The following is a 14,120-nucleotide window of genomic DNA, read 5'->3' on the forward strand; positions in this document are numbered from 1 at the left end:
TAACAGTTTGTCACCCACAGATCCCCCATAACAGTGCGTCACCCACAGATCCCCATAACAGTTCCATCCACAGATCCCCCATAACAGTGCCACCCACAGACCACAATTAGTTCAAACCCCACCAAAAGCACACCTTTTGGTTCAAATTTTTTTTTTTCATATTTTCCTCCTCAAAAATCTAGGTGCGTCTTATGGGTCGGTGCGTCTTATAGGGCGAAAAATATGGTAACCCTTACAGTTCTGGAATGTGTTGGATAACACTGACAGCATTATGTCAGTGTTATCCAACACATTCCAGAACTGTAAGGGTTACATAGCATCATAAATCAGTATAATGCTATGTGACTGTCAAGGAACCATGAACCAGACGTACAACAAGAGATAAGTGGAAATAAGAAGGCTTTATTGAAAATCGAGCTGTAAGGCAAAAGTCCAAACGGATGGCTAAACCGAAGCAGGGTCTTGCGAAGCCAGAGGTCAGGAACCAGAAGGGTAGTCAGACGAAGCCTGGATCAGGAACCAGCAGGGTAGTCAGACGAAGCCTGGATCAGGAACCAGCAGGGTAGTCAGACGAAGCCTGGATCAGGAACCAGCAGGGTAGTCAGACGAAGCCAGGATCAGGAACCAGAAGCAGCAGCAGTCTTAGAAGCATGTGAACACAGGAGGACCAAGCAAGGAACTGAAGCCACAGACCTCCTATATATATGAGCCAGGCATCCAGCTCCTCCCAGTGGGAAGGAGAAGCCGCAGGGTGGGAGGCTACAAGAAACCCAGAAACCAAGATGGCCGCCAGCACATGTCAAACGAAGGAGAACAGCAAGAAGGTAAGACCATGACAGTACCTCCCCCTCAAGGGCCCCTCCTCCGCGGAGTAAAGAACGGTTTCTGAGGGAAGCGTGCGTGGAAGGCTCGGAGCAAGGCAGGAGCATGGACATCTGCGGAGGGAACCCAGGAACGCTCCTCTGGACCATAACCACGCCAATGGACCAAAAACTGCACCCGACCGCGGACCAGGCGTGAGTCCAGGATATTGCTCACCTCATACTCCTCACGATTGCCCACTTGGACCGGACGAGGCCGAGGAACCGAGGAAGTGAAACGATTACACACCAGTGGCTTCAACAGGGAGACATGAAACACGTTGGAGATCCGCATGCCAGGAGGAAGCGCAAGGGCATAGGCTACCGGGTTTACCCTGCGAAGCACTCGGAAGGGACCAACAAAGCGAGGCGCCAGCTTGGGAGTGGGCACTCGAAGGTTGAGGTTGCGGGTGGACAACCATACGCGGTCTCCGACCTGGTAGGAAGGAGCGGGCGCTCGTCTGCGATCAGCCTGGAGTCTCTGGCGCTGCACAGAAACCTCAAGGGACCTCTGGATCTGTACCCAAGAAGCACGTAGGACGGAAAGGTGATCCTCCACAGCCGGAATATCCTGGGGAGAGAATACCTCCGGTAACACGGCAGGTTGGAACCCATAATTGGCCATGAAGGGAGACGTCCCAGAGGAAGAGTTCACTGCCGTGTTCCTGGCAAACTCAGCCCAAGGCAGGAGGTCAACCCAATTGTCTTGGTGATCGGAGACATAGCAACGAAGGAATTGCTCCAAGGCCTGATTGGATCGTTCTGCGGCCCCATTGGACTGAGGGTGGTAGGCCGAGGAGAAAGAGAGATGAATCCCCAACTGGGAGCAAAAGGCGCGCCAGAACCTGGACACAAACTGACTCCCCCGATCCGACACAATCTCCTTGGGCAAACCGTGCAACCGGAAGACCTCCCTGACAAAAATCGAGGCCAACTCTTGTGCAGACAGCTCGGAGTACTGCCGTGATAAGGCATCCGCTCTGATGTTCTTGGAACCGGGTAGGTAGGAGACCACGTAATTAAAACGTGACAAGAACAGAGCCCATCTGGCCTGACGTGGTGTCAATCTCTTGGCCTCAGAGAGGTAGGTCAGATTCTTGTGGTCCGTCAGGATGAGAACCGGAACCACCGAGCCCTCGAGCAAGTGCCTCCATTCTTTAAGGGCCTGCACGATGGCCAATAACTCCCTGTCACCAATCTGATAGTTGCACTCCGCGGAAGACAGTTTCCGGGAGTAAAACCCACAAGGAAGCAGAGGACCCTCTGGTGTTCTACGCTGAGACAGAAGGGCGCCTACTCCCGTCTCAGACGCGTCCACCTCGAGGACAAAGGCAACCCAGGGTTGGGATGCGACAGAATCGGAGCCGACACAAAGGCGGACTTTAGAGCCTCAAAAGCTCGGATGGCCTCGAGCGGCCAGACCTGGAAATTACTGCCCTTCCTGGTCAGGTCCGTGAGAGGCTTGGCTAGCATGGAAAAGTCCCTGATGAACTTCCGATAATAATTGGCGAAGCCCAAAAAGCGCTGCAGGGCACGGAGACCACTGGGCTGGGGCCACTGTAAGACAGCCGAAACCTTCTCAGGATCCATGGAGAACCCCTCAGCGGAAATGATGTAACCTAAGAAGGTTACCTGGGATCGGTGAAATTCGCATTTCTCAAGCTTACCGAACAGCCTGTTCTCTCGTAACCGTTGCAACACTCGTCTGACATCCATAATGTGGGCCTCCATGGATTCAGAATATACCAAGATGTCATCCAAATAGACCACCACACACTGCTGCAACAGGTCACGGAAAACATCGTTGATGAATTCCTGGAAGACTGCGGGCGCATTGCACAACCCAAAGGGCATAACCAAGGATTCATAATGACCGGTCCTGGTGTTAAACGCGGTCTTCCACTCATCGCCCGCCTTGATCCTTGCCAGGTTATATGCCGCCCTCAGGTCGAGTTTGGTAAAGACCGTGGCCCCTTTGAGGCGATCGAACAGCTCGGAAATCAAGGGTATCGGGTAAGCGTTCTTGATCGTGATGCGATTGAGACCCCTGTAATCGATGCAAGGCCTCAACTCACCACCCTTCTTTTTCACAAAGAAAAATCCAGCCCCTGCCGGGGGACGAGGATTTGCGAATGTGTCCGCGTGAAAGCGCCTCCCTCACGTACTCCTCCATGGCCTCATTCTCCGCTACCGACAGTGGATAGACTTTGCCACGAGGAGGAACGGCACCAGATTGTAACTCTATGGCACAATCGTATGGGCGGTGCGGAGGTAGGGCAACCGCACGCACCTTATCGAATACATCCCGGTACTCCTCGTATTCAGGAGGCAACAGAGAGTCAGAGGAAGTACACAGCAACTTGACAGGCCCATGGATGCAACTAGCCCCACACTGCGGTGACCACGAGAGGATCTCGGCTGATCTCCAATCGAAAGTCGGATTATGCTTCTGGAGCCAGGGGTACCCCAAGACCACCGAGTAGTGTGGAGACGAAATAACCTGGAGACAGACCGACTCTCTGTGAACGGCACCAATGGCCATCCCCACTGGAAGGGTCTCCTGAGTCACGTGTGGCGGCAGAAGGGGTCTGCCGTCTATCGCCTCAAGAGCCAGTGGGGAACCTCGAGGCTGCAGAGGAATGGAATTGGCGGCAGCGAACACACTATCAATGAACAAACCACCAGCACCAGAGTCCACCAACGCCTGGGTCGTCACCGAGCCCCCGACCCAGGAGAGGACAACAGTAATCAGTGGTTTGTCAACATGGGAAACCGGGGACGAGGAGACTCCACCCAAGATCTGCCCCCGACAGGATCTCAGGTGCGAGCGTTTCCCGGACGGTTCGGGCATGCCAACCGAAAATGCCCACCGAGACCACAGTACATGCATCGGCCCTCGCGTCTCCGGAGTACCCTCTCCCCCTCGGACAGGCGAGCAAACCCCAGCTGCATGGGTTCACCCCCAGACAAGTCATCCCCAGGAGGCGTGGGAGGAGAGGGAGGCACGGGTGGGACAGCAAACGTAGGCGCCAATCTGTTAGAAGACCTCCGCAGGCTCTCCTTAAAGGAAGGTCTCTCCCTGAGTCTGGTGTCAATCAAAATCAGGAAAGAAATAAGAGACTCGAGCTCCACTGGTAGGTCCTTAGCTGCAACCTCATCCTTCAATGCATCCGAGAGACCATGAGAGAAAGCAGCGACCAGAGCCTCATTATTCCAGCCCACCTCTGCTGCCAGGGTACGAAACTCAATGGCGTATTCAGCTACGGATCGTGAACCCTGTCTGATGGACATAAGGAGCTTCGCAGCAGAGGCAGCACGAGCCGGCACATCGAATACCTTCCGAAGAGAAGCAACAAAACCGGAAAACTCGGCAACCACCGGATTGTTGTTCTCCCATAAAGGGCTGGCCCAGGCCAAGGCCTTGTCCGAGAGCAGCGAGATCAAGAAGCCCACCTTTGATCTCTCAGTAGGAAAGGCATGTGGCAGCAACTCGAAATAGATGCCCACCTGGTTAAGGAAACCTCGGCACTGAGTTGGCTCTCCCCCAAAGCGCTGTGGAAGGGGGGCAGAACCGGTCATACCCCGAAACACCGCAGGCGCAGCAACAGGTGTCGGGGTAGACTCTGGCGCAACAACCGGAGCGGCAGTAGGAGCGGGCCCAGGAGCGACAACCGACCCATCGGCAACGGAAGCTAAATGAGCCGTGCGTTCAAGCAGGGTTTGCAACGCCACAGCGAACCGACCCAACAGGTGATCCTGCTGATCAAGTCTGGCAACCAGCGTAGGTAGCGAGGATGGCCCTGTACCGTCAGAATTCATGGCTTGGTCCTAATGTCAAGGAACCATGAACCAGACGTACAACAAGAGATAAGTGGAAATAAGAAGGCTTTATTGAAAATCGAGCTGTAAGGCAAAAGTCCAAACGGATGGCTAAACCTAAGCAGGGTCTTGCGAAGCCAGAGGTCAGGAACCAGAAGGGTAGTCAGACGAAGCCTGGATCAGGAACCAGCAGGGTAGTCAGACGAAGCCTGGATCAGGAACCAGCAGGGTAGTCAGACGAAGCCTGGATCAGGAACCAGCAGGGTAGTCAGACGAAGCCAGGATCAGGAACCAGAAGCAGCAGCAGTCTTAGAAGCATGTGAACACAGGAGGACCAAGCAAGGAACTGAAGCCACAGACCTCCTATATATATGAGCTAGGCATCCAGCTCCTCCCAGTGGGAAGGAGAAGCCGCAGGGTGGGAGGCTACAAGAAACCCAGAAACCAAGATGGCCGCCAGCACATGTCAAACGAAGGAGAACAGCAAGAAGGTAAGACCATGACAGTGACCCCAGTCAGCGCTTGCAGGTCAAGCTTTCAGAGCTAGTTATTACTTACATTATTACAAAAAACAGTAATAATTGAATGCAGTGACAATAATTTATGATAATAAAGAGTGGACACATAGTCCTACAGATACAACCAGCCCTTTGAGGGTGACCAAACTGCTGATGCGGCCCCCGATGAATTAGAGTTTGACACCCCTGGCCTAAGGAGTACTTTACTTCATTCTGAGTAGTATTAGCTATCACTAGGCTTGCTAAACTGTACTCACATTTTGCTTGCTGCCTACGGTACTTTGACATATAGGGCAGAAAATTTTCCAATGTATGCTTAGTTCAATTGTATCCATGAGCCAGCATTCGGCCAACACTTAATAAAAGTGTATCCGTCAGTATACAGTTGCACCTAACATAGGCCTACCTTCCGCATTAAATGCAAACACAGTGTGGATACACCCTAAAGTTCCTGTCACTGCTAATGGGTGCCACTTAGATAGAGCGGAATGCCTTGATAACCAAACATAGCTAGAGCTGAGTGAAGTTTAGAAAAATTTGCCAAACTTCGAAAAGAAATTTGATTCATAACAAATTATTTTGTCACAAATTGCTTTCGATTGTATGGAGACCTGAAGATTACCATCAACCACAATCGGAGGAGAGGGCAAAGAGGAGGGTACAGTATGTTGGACATAAGGTTTTAACAGGGACTTGTGAAAAACATTATGGATCTTCCAAGTCTGAGGAAGATCAAGACGAAAGGCAACCGGATTGATGAAGGACAGAATCTTGTAATGCCCAATAAACTTAGGATCCAACTTCCAGGAGGGAACCTTCAATTTGATATTCTTAGTAGACAACCACACCAGATCACCCACATTCAGGTCCGGACCAGGCACACGTCTCTTATCCGCCACACGCTTATATCTCTCACTCATCCTCTTCAGATTACCCTGAATCTTTTGCCAAATAAATTACAAAGACGAGGAAAATCTCTCCTCATCAGGTAAACCAGAAGACCGCTCTCCAGAGAATGTCCCAAACTGCGGATGAAACCCATATGCACCAAAAAATGGTGACTTATCTAAGGACTCCTGGCAATGGTTATTTAAAGCAAACTCTGCAAGGGACAAAAAAGAACACCAATCCTCCTGATTCTCAGTCACAAAACAGCGCAGATATGTCTCCAGATTCTTGACTGCAGGTGAAAAACAGAAGAGAACGACAACTGAACCCCCAAGCGAGAACAGAAGGCCTCCCAGAATCTGGAAACAAACTGCGCGCTCCTATCCGAGACTATGTCTGAAGGAATGCCATGCAGTTTGACAATGTGATCAACAAATGCCTGCGCCAGCGTTTTAGCAATGGGTAACCCAGGAAAAGGAATAAAATGTGCCATTTTGCTAAAACGGTTTACCACTACCAAAATCACAGTCTTTCCCGAGGAACAAGGCAGGTCCGTAATGAAGTCCATGGACAGATGTGTCCAAGGACAGGAAGGAATGGGTAACGGGAGGAGAGGACCCGATGGCCGTGAATGAGGGACCTTGGCACGAGCGCAGGTCTCGCAGGCTGCCACAAAACCCTCAACCGTCTTACGAAGAGCTGGCCACCAGAATGTCCGAGCAATGAGATCCACAGTGGCTCTGCTCTGGAGCGCCCAGCAAGGACAGTATCATGATGCTCCTTAAAAACCTTGTGTAGTAAAGTGAGAGGCACAAACAACCTCCCAGGAGGACAAAGATCAGGAGCCTCTGCCTGGGGTGCCTGAACCTCTGCCTCCAAATCAGGGTAAAGAGCAGAGACGACCACCCCTTTAGCCAAAATGGGACCCGGGTCTTCAAAGTTCCCCCCTCCCGGAAAACAACGTGACAGGGCATCGGCCTTCACATTTTTAACCCCAGGGAGGAAAGTGACAACAAAATTAAACCTGGAAAATAATAAAGACCATCTGGCCTGTCTCGGGTTCAGACGCTTGGCTGACTCCAAGTAGGCCAGATTCTTATGGTTGGTAAACATGGTAATAGGGTGTCTGGCTCCCTCTAGCCAATGGCGCCATTCCTCAAAAGCTAATTTGATGGCCAACAACTCCCTATCTCCCACATCGTAATTTCTCTCTGCGGAAGAGAGTTTCTTTGAGAAAAAGGCACACAGTCGCCATTTGGCAGGAGAGGGACCCTGAGGCAAGACCGCACCCACACCCACCTCAGAAGCGTCAACCTCAACAATGAAAGGTAGAGAGACATCAGGTTGTACCAAGATGGGAGCGGAAGCAAAACTCTCTTTGATACTAGAAAAGGCCTTGCGCGCATCTACTGACCAGGATGAAAAATCCACCCCCTTTCTAGTCATATCAGTGAGTGGCTTAACAACAGAGGAATAATTCAAAATTAACTTCCTGTAATAATTGGCAAAAACCAAAAAGCACATCAGCGCCTTCTGATTCTCAGGAAGCTCCCAATCAAGCACCACGCGGACCTTCTCAGGGTCTATGCGAAAACCAGAAGAGGAGAGAAGAAAACCCAGAAATTGAATTTCTGGAACCGCAAACACACATTTTTCCAGTTTAGCGTACAATTTATTCTCCCGCAGAATGAGTAAGACCTGACGTAGGTGGTCCCTATGAGTTTTGAAATCAGGAGAAAAAAATCTAAATGTCATCTAGATACACTAGTACAAATTTCCCCATTACATGATAAAAAATGCTGTTCACAAAATGTTGGAAGACGGCTGGAGCATTCATCAAACCAAAGGGCATAACCAAATTCTCATAATGGCCCTCAAGAGTATTGAAGGCCGTCTTCCATTCTTCCCCTTCCCTGACCCTAACCAGGTTGTATGCCCCTCTCAAATCTAACTTTTAAAAAACTTTAGCCCCAACAATCTGGTTAAACAGGTCCGATATCAGAGGAAGCGGATAAGGGTCACGAATTGTGATAGTGTTCAGCTCCCTGAAATCTAGAAATGGTCTTAAAGAACCATCTTTTTTCTTAACAAAAAAAAAAAAAAAAAACAGCGGCAACAGGTGACTTCGAGGGTCGGATGTGTCCCTTTCTCAGGCTCTCAGAGATATACGTACGCATAGCGACCATTTCAGGTTGGGAGAGATTGTATAAACGAGATTTAAGACGCCTGTCAATACGAACAGCCTGAGACATGGCAGACTGCAAGGAGGCAGGTCTCTCATGAAAGGCAAATGCATCTTTCAATCCCTCTGAAAGACCATAGCAAAATTGACTTCGGAGTGCAGCATCATTCCAACCAGTATCAGCTGCCCATCTCCGAAATTCTGAACAGTATATCTCAGTGGACTATTTACCCTGGCATAAAAGACGCAGTTTAGATTCAGCCAGAGCAATATGATCCAGGTCATCATATATCTGACCCAGGGCTGCAAAAAATTCATCCACCGATCGGAGGGGCCGTGCCCCCACCGGCAGCAAAAAGGCCCAAGACTGAGCGTTATCCCTGAGCAGCGAGATGATGATCCCCTCCCTCTGCTCCTCATCACCAGAGGAATGAGGAAGTAGATGAAAATGGAGTTTGCAAGCCTCTCTAAAATGAACAAAATTCTCACTACCCCAGGAGAACGCATCCGGAAGCGAGATCTTAGGCTCAGAACAAACTCCATGAACGCAAGCTGAACCGGTCACCTGAAACTGAGATACAGTTTTACGGAGATCTGCTACCTCCAGTGAAAGACCTTGCATGCGTTCAGTCAAGAGTGAAACCGGATCCATGCTTAAGACGGTTATGGCGGTTTATAATGTCACGGAAGGTGTTGCAGGAAACTAGAAGATACAAATAAAGATCCAACTGACTTGATCCCAAACTAAGCAACATAAGGGTGAGCCCTATAAAAGCCCTAGAGCTCTCCCTGACTGCTCAGCCCATGCAAAGATCTTTATGATAGATAATTGCATGCCCTCGTACCTAGAGTGTGTGACACCTGAAAACCCTATAATAGTGAGGGGACACGACCACCGGCTCCCTACACTTAATATGGAGGGAGTCAGAGTCACCTAGGATCAAGCCAACAGGAAAACACAAAAAAAGGAACAGACTTATCTGAGGAACCAGGAGTTGCAACATCTAGCAGTGAGCACAATCCAGGAAGTTGTATAAACCGCAAAGTGATGCAGTATGGGAGGGTATATAAAGGGATGCAATCAGTGCAACTAGATGACAGCTGAGAGAGGGAAACGAGATGCCAAAACAAAACCAAAACAAAAGAACCTCAAGCAAGAGGTACTGAAGAACGTCTGTCAGAGCTTCTCAGAGATCTGGCGGTGACAACAGGCTTCTCGTTCTAGGTCCCTTGACTTGAACTGAGAAGGCGGGTGTCACAACCAGACAGCTGAGAAGCTCTGACAGAAGCCTTTCAGAACCTCCTCCTTGAGTTTTCTTTGTTTTTGGTTTTCAGTTCCTCATCTCGTTAGCCTCTCTCAGCTGTCATGTAGTTGGACTGATTGCATCCCTTTAAATTCCTCCCCATAATGCATTAGTGTGCGGTTTATACAGCTTCCTGGAGTGTGTGTGCATGCTGATCCTATCAGTCTTCTACAAGTTAAGTGTACATTCATTTGTGATTTTCTGTTTGCTGGATCCCAGGTGACCCTAACTCCCTCCGTGTCTAGTGTAGGGAGCAGGTGGTCGTGTCCCTTCACTATTGTAGGGTGTTCAGGTGTTATATAGTCGAGGTACAAGGATATGCGATCATCCACCATTGGGATTATCGCATAGGCTGAGCAGTAAGGGAGAGAGCCAGGTCTGATGCAGGGGTCTCCCTTTTTGTTCCTTAGTTTTGGATCCAGTGAGTCATGTATTCATTTTGCATTGTCTTGTTTCCTGTCCACCTTCCGTGACATTATAAACCGCCAAAACCGTCTCAAGCATGGATCCGGTTTCACTTTTGACTGAACGCTTCCAGGGTCTTTCATTGGAGGAAGCTGATCTCCGTAAGACTCTTTCTCAGTTTCTAGTGACCGGTTCAGTTTGCGTTCATGGAGTTTGTTCTGAGCCTAAGATCTTGCTACCAGATACGTTCTCCGGGGGTAGTGAGAATTTTGTGCGTTTCAGAGAGACTTGCAAACTCCATTTTCGCCTTCTTCCCCATTCCTCTGGTGATGAGGAACGGAGGGAGGGGATCATTATATCGCTGCTCAGGGGTAACGCTCAGTCGTGGGCTTTTTTGCTGCCGGTGGGGGCACGGCCCCTCCGTTCAGTGGATGAATTCTTTTTAGCCCTGGGTCAGATATATGATGATCCGGATCGTGTTGCTTTGGCTGAGTCTAGACTACGTCTATTATGCCAGGGTAAACAATCCGCAGATATATACTGCTCAGAATTTCGGAGATGGGCAGCTGATACTGGTTGGAATGATGCTGCACTCCGAAGTCAATTTTGCCATGGTCTTTCAAAGGGATTGAAAGATGCATTTGCCTTTCATGAGAGGCCTATCTCCTTGGACTCTGCTATGTCTCAGGCCGTTCGTATTGACAGGCGTCTTAGAGAGAGAGGAGAGATCTCTCCTTCCTGTCATACTCAGTCCCAGGACAGTGCAGCGGTCTCATTCTGTGCGCAGGGGTCTCAGTCGCTGTCAGCCCCTTCTGAGCAGGAGCCCATGCAGCTGGGGTTGATTGCCTCTGACAATAGAAGATTCAGCCCGCATGGGAAGGTTTGTTTTTGTTGTGGAGGTATAAATCATTTGGCAAATGTTTGTCCCTCTAGGAGATTCAGGCAGTTTTCTGGGAGTAATAAAGAAACAAAAAGGAAAAAATCTTTTAAAAATGTTCCATCTGTTACTATTGGCAGGGTTGAGGCGGAAATTGAAGGTTTTCCGTTTGCTTGTAGTTCCCATTTTGTCCTGCCTGCCAGGGTGGCGCTAGAGAGCAAGAACATTTTTTGTGAGATTTTTGTAGATAGTGGAGCAGCTGTCAATCTCATTGATAATCATTTTGCGATAACTCATGGTTTCCAGGTGTGCACTTTGGGAAAGGATATTCCTGTTTTTGCTATTGATTCCGCTCCACTTTCTCAGAAATCATTAAAGGGCATAGTTCACAATATTCGTTTAATTGTGAGTGATGCTCATGTTGAGGATGTGTCATGTTTCGTCCTTAGCGGATTACCTACTCCTCTTGTGTTGGGGCTACCCTGGCTCACTAAACATAACCCCACCATTGATTGGCAAGCGAGGCAAATAAATGGTTGGAGTGACTTTTGCAGAGAGAATTGCCTCACGACATCTGTTTCTGAGGTTTCTACTAAGACTGTACCACCTTTTCTCTCGGAATTTTCGGATGTCTTCTCTGAGAGTGGAGTTTAGGATTTGCCCCCGCACAGGGAGTACGATTGCCCTATTAATCTCATCCCAGGCGCCTAAATCTCGTTTATACAACCTCTCCCAACCTGAGGGTCGCTATGCGTGCTTATATCTCTGAGAGTTTGAGAAAAGGACACATACGACCCTCGAAGTCACCTGTTGCCGCTGTTTTTTTCTTTGTTAAGAAAAAAGATGGTTCTTTAAGACCTTGTCTGGATTTCAGGGAGCTGAACAGTATCACTATTCGTGACCCTTATCCGCTTCCTCTGATCCCGGACCTGTTTAACCAGATTATTGGGGCTAAAGTCTTTTCCAAGTTAGATCTAAGAGGGGCATACAACCTGGTCAGGGTCAGAGAAGGAGACGAATGGAAGACGGCCTTCAATACCCCTGAGGGCCATTTTGAGAATTTGGTTATGCCTTTTGGTTTGATGAATGCCCCAGCCGTTTTCCAGCATTTCGTGAACAGCATTTTTTATCATTTAATGGGAAAATTTGTATTAGTGTATTTGGATGACATTTTGATTTTTTCTCCTGATTTCAAAACTCATAAGGAACACTTACGTCAGGTCTTGCTTATCCTGCGTGAGAATAAATTATACGCAAAACTGGAAAAATGTGTGTTTGCGGTTCCAGAGATTCAATTTCTGGGGTTTCTTCTCTCCGCTTCTGGTTTTCGCATGGACCCCGAGAAGGTCCGCGCTGTGCTTGAGTGGGAGCTTCCTGAGAATCAGAAGGCGCTGATGCGTTTTTTAGGCTTTGCCAATTATTACAGGAAGTTTATTTTGAATTATTCCTCTATTGTTAAACCACTCACTGATATGACCAGAAAGGGGGTAGAATTTTCTTCTTGGTCGGTAGAGGCGCGTAAGGCCTTTTCTAATATCAAGGAGAGTTTTGCTTCCGCTCCCATTTTGGTACAACCTGATATTTCTCTACCCTTCATAGTTGAGGTTGATGCTTCTGAGGTGGGTGTGGGTGCGGTCTTGTCTCAGGGTTCCTCTCCTGCCAAATGGCGACCGTGTGCCTTTTTCTCGAAGAAACTCTCCTCCGCAGAGAGAAATTACGATGTGGGAGATAGGGAGTTGTTGGCCATCAAGTTGGCTTTTGAGGAATGGCGCCATTGGCTAAAGGGAGCCAGACACCCTATTACCGTGTTTACTGACCATAAAAATCTGGCCTACTTGGAGTCAGCCAAGCGTCTGAACCCGAGACAGGCCAGATGGTCTTTGTTCTTTTCAAGGTTTAATTTTGTTGTCACGTTCCGCCCTGGGGTTAAGAATGTGAAGGCAGATGCCCTGTCACGTTGTTTTCCGGGAGGTGGAAATTTTGAAGACCCGGGTCCCATTTTGGCTGAAGGTGTGGTGGTTTCTGCTCTTTTTCCTGAATTGGAGGCAGAGGTGCAGGCAGCCCAGTCAGAGGCTCCTGATCTTTGTCCTCCTGGGAGGTTGTTTGTGCCTCTCGCTTTAAGACACAAGATTTTTAAGGAACACCACGATACGGTCCTTGCTGGGCACCCGGGGGCAAGAGCCACAGTGGATCTCATCGCTCGGAGATTCTGGTAGCCTGCGCTTCGTAAGTCGGTTGAGGGTTTTGTGGCAGCCTGCGAGACTTGCACTCGTGCCAAAGTCCCTCATTCACGGCCATCAGGTCCTCTCCTTCCCTTACCCATTCCTTCCCGTCCTTGGACACATCTGTCCAAGGACTTCATAACGGACCTGCCTCGTTCCTCGGGGAAGACTGTGATTCTGGTGGTGGTGGACCGTTTTGGCAAAAAGCATTTCATCCCTTTTCCTGGTTTGCCCAATGCTAAGACGCTGGCGCAGGCATTTATTGATCACATTGTCAAATTGCATGGTATTCCTTAAGACATAGTCTCTGATAGGGTCACGCAGTTTGCTTCCAGATTCTGGAAGGCTTTCTGTTCTCGCTTGGGGGTTCGGTTGTCATTCTCTTCTGCTTTCCACCCGCAGTCGAATGGCCAGACAGAGCGCGTCAATCAGAATCTGGAGACATATCTGCGCTGTTTTGTGGCGGAGAATCAGGAGGATTGGTGTTCTTTTTTGTCCCTTGCTGAGTTTGCTCGAAATAACCATCGTCAGGAGTCCTCTGATAAGTCACCATTTTTTGGTGCATATGGGTTTCATCCGCAGTTTGGGACTTTCTTGGGAGAGGGGTCTTCTGGTTTACCTGATGAGGACAGATTCTCCTCGTCTTTGTCATCTATTTGGCAAAAGATTCAGGATAATCTAAAGAGCATGAGTGAGAGATATAAGCGCGTGGCAGATAAGAGACGTGTGCCTGGTCCGGACCTGAATGTTGGTGATCTGGTGTGGTTGTCTACCAAGAATATCAAATTGAAGGTTCCCTCCTGGAAGTTGGGTCCTAGGTTTATTGGGCCTTACAAAATCCTGTCTGTCATCAATCCTGTTGCCTAGCGTCTTGATCTTCCTCAGACTTGTAAGATCCATAATGTTTTTTTCATAAGTCCTTACTCTGCCGTGACCTCTGCCTGTGCCAGAAACATTTAGGCCTCTGCCACTCCCCTGTGCAGTAATCACAGAATGAAGTACCGCACACCGCTGTCGCTGGTGCTCGCAAAAGACTTGTTAGTTG

Source organism: Bufo gargarizans, chromosome 2, assembly GCF_014858855.1.
Source record: "Bufo gargarizans isolate SCDJY-AF-19 chromosome 2, ASM1485885v1, whole genome shotgun sequence".
In the NCBI taxonomy this organism is placed as follows: Eukaryota; Metazoa; Chordata; class Amphibia; order Anura; family Bufonidae; genus Bufo; species Bufo gargarizans.